General features: G+C 37.3%; 1 non-coding gene across 1 annotated transcript; it reads left to right on the plus strand.

Moving 5' to 3' along the window:
• Positions 1-256: 256 nt before the first annotated feature.
• On the plus strand, positions 257-328 carry TRNAE-UUC (transfer RNA glutamic acid (anticodon UUC)). The gene has a single exon. It is a non-coding gene; the product is annotated as a tRNA-Glu (tRNA).
• Positions 329-3077: the final 2749 nt, after the last annotated feature.

A 3077-nucleotide genomic window follows, 5' to 3' on the forward strand; every position in this document is an offset into this window, starting at 1 on the left:
ACCTTCACTGTACAAAAATATCGGCTGTGCGGGTACGGGTATAACCTGAGTAATACATTTGTATATATGTATGCGCATACCTGTAGGTGTGAAACTGTTAGCTTTACTCGTGTCAAAACAAATAAGCAAATTGACTTTATCAGAGAGCACATTTTTAGTATTAAGAGATACGTGAGTGATCGCGAGTGTACTTGACTCACCATGACTGATCTTGTAACTGCTCTCAAATGAAGCATTGTGCGCTATTTAAAATATATCCCATATGGTCTAGTGGCTAGGATATCTGGCTTTCACCAAGAAGGCCCGGGTTCGATTCCCGGTATGGGAAATTTTTTTATAATTTTTTTAAAACTTTTTATTTTATTGATTTTTAAATTTAAGACATTTACAACTTTTTTTCAATTCATTACAATTCTTTAAACTATGGTAAGTTTTATTAAAAACAGCCCACTGTGCCACTTGGCTGTAGCTTTGCTTATGTGAACGAAAATCATTTCACGGCTGTCAAATTTTCTATTAAAAAGCGTTATTCGGTTTCTTTGCGTATTGCATGGCGTCTGCAAGTCAAAAGTGATTGGCGGGATCTGTCAAAGCGGGTGTGGAGCCACACTTGTTAGGCGTTGGAATGAGTTGTATAAAAACTATGATGATTGGGGTTGGCTTACGAAGGAAGTGGAATTTTTGGAAAGGGCACTTTTAAATATAAGAGTATATTACAACAGCAGGAAACTACTGATGTTTGACACAATTGGTGTGAGTCTGCAACAGTGTGGGCATAGGAATTTGTTGTTTAAATGTTGCTACGGTAAAAACAATAACCAAAATCAAGCTAAATACTTGCGCGAACCATGAGTAAAGGAAGTTTGTGTACCGCGGTGTGGTTGACGTTGAGTTAATGAAGTTTTACACAACATTTGTAGTAACGCGAAATTTTAAACCGATTTTCTTTAATACAGAGTAAGAGAATATTTCATCATACTGAAAATTTGAAGACAAGTAGAAGTACTGACGGAATTTCAGGTAGAAAATATGCAAAAACTAAATTTTTAAAGAAATTGATGGCTATACTGAATGCTTTCAGGTTTTTTGTATGTAATTACTTGTAAAGCAAAGCAAGCCCAAAACTTATGTATAAAATAAGGAAATTCAACAATGAATAGTTCGTTACTTGTAAACTTGGTTCTGGAAGAAAACTAGTCCAAACCCTATAGTTAGAGTAGAAAGCTAGCGCAGATGGTGACATTTGCCAAGTTTTTTTCCAAAAGACCAAGCAAGGAGATTGATATTAAGACATTCAAGATGGCATTGATCTCTACGAAAAACGCTGATCCTAATTAATGTGCCACCATCCAGATCAAGAGCCAAGCTCTGTTAAACAGTAGATAAAATGTTTGCTCAAACAACTGTTCTGTCTACCTGCATCTGCAGAGAAAGTGTTCAATACTTTTTATATCCTCCTCATTCGCACAACTACAACAGAAGTCATTAGTTTGAATTCCCATGCGATCACCGTGTGCTACCATCAGACAGTCTCTCATTAATACCCCGATCAATGAACCTAAAGAGAAACGATTGAGATTGATTGTTTGGTTCAGATGCGTACGAAGCCAGGATTTTCGAACCGTTTCACAGGTGTGTCTCAGAGCCAATCTCAAATAAGCTTTCTCGGTAAATCTAGTGGAGAAGCGAAATGCCTTAACAGAAATGCCACATCTATATTGTGGTGAACCGAGAGACTAGTTTATTAAGCGACTGTCTGGAATTTATTGAAACTTTTAAGAAAGTACTCCTACCTTGAAAAGGTTAGATCACTGCCTAACTGTAGGATTCGGGATTCTGATTGATAATTTTTTATCTAGAAGAAGGGTCGGAGAAAAATCTAGTTTACAAAAGTTTGCCGGGTGGTTCCCAGAATAGTCATGGAAGTATGCATTCATTCTAGCTGCATTACAACTTGTTTAAAGTTTTCAATACAGGTATGTTGAGAGAAGGTTTAGTATTAATCTGTGATCACGCGTAATACTTCATCAATTTCGAGCGATGAGCGTAACTTATTCGTTTTCGGAATACATGTTCGCTTGGTTAGCGCTTAGCGGCAATCGAATCCTAGCTGGAGAAGCGTATACACGGAGCAAGCTTGAAAGGTGTGCTTTAAAAGTGAGAAATATATAAAAGTAGAGAAGCAGAGATATAATCCGCTGATATACGCTGCCACTGCCGTCGCCAATCTAAGCCACCCGATGTCGCACCGTCGTCATCTATGCGTCGAGGCGCACAGAGCGCGCGTCTTAAGCTTAAAATCGTCTTATATTATCCTCTAACCAAATTACACTGGTAGCAGCTCCTGAATCTTAAGTAATTTCAACCTTTCTCTGGAATGTATACATCACGTAGCTACCGCCATATCTTACACTTGATGTAATTTCATAAATATTCAACAGAAGTAAACTCAAATACAATTTTCAGCTATTATTTTCTTTTCCTTTCTGGTGCAAGACTCCATCAACCAATCAATGAAAAATATTTCGCTTGCAATGTATAAACAAACAACAAACTAAAATTCCATCTGCATAGGTTGATGTAATTTACGAAAGGGGAATCAAAAAAGATTTTCTTTTTCGGAAATATGTTCCAAAAATTCGATTTAGCCGCATATTTGTACCTTTGAGCGTTGAACGCATGCACACGCCTTTGATGATTGTTGCGGAAATAGTTTTTAGTTTCTGCTCATTTTAGGGTTTTGGATGATGTACTCTCTGGCGATTTGTTTGCGCGTGTCGATTTTTACACGCAAAAAAAAAATCAAATAGAAAGTGTGTGGCTTAAATCAAAATGTGTTACAGGATGTACACAGTATAGCAGAATGTGTGTATGTAACGTAGTTATCATAGGCAATCCAGCAAGCAAAAATAGCCTATGTCTCCGTAAATGTGCCCAAACCAAGCAGAGCCAAACCTTGCTCAAAAAAATGTGTTCTAAAACTGATGAAATTTTCCAAAAACCCAAAAAACTGCCATCGTGGGGTTATATAAGTTGTCCACACTAAGAAGCGTCTTCACCATCCCTAGTTAAGTTAA

Source organism: Eurosta solidaginis, chromosome 3, assembly GCF_040869045.1.
Source record: "Eurosta solidaginis isolate ZX-2024a chromosome 3, ASM4086904v1, whole genome shotgun sequence".
Taxonomy (NCBI): domain Eukaryota; kingdom Metazoa; phylum Arthropoda; class Insecta; order Diptera; family Tephritidae; genus Eurosta; species Eurosta solidaginis.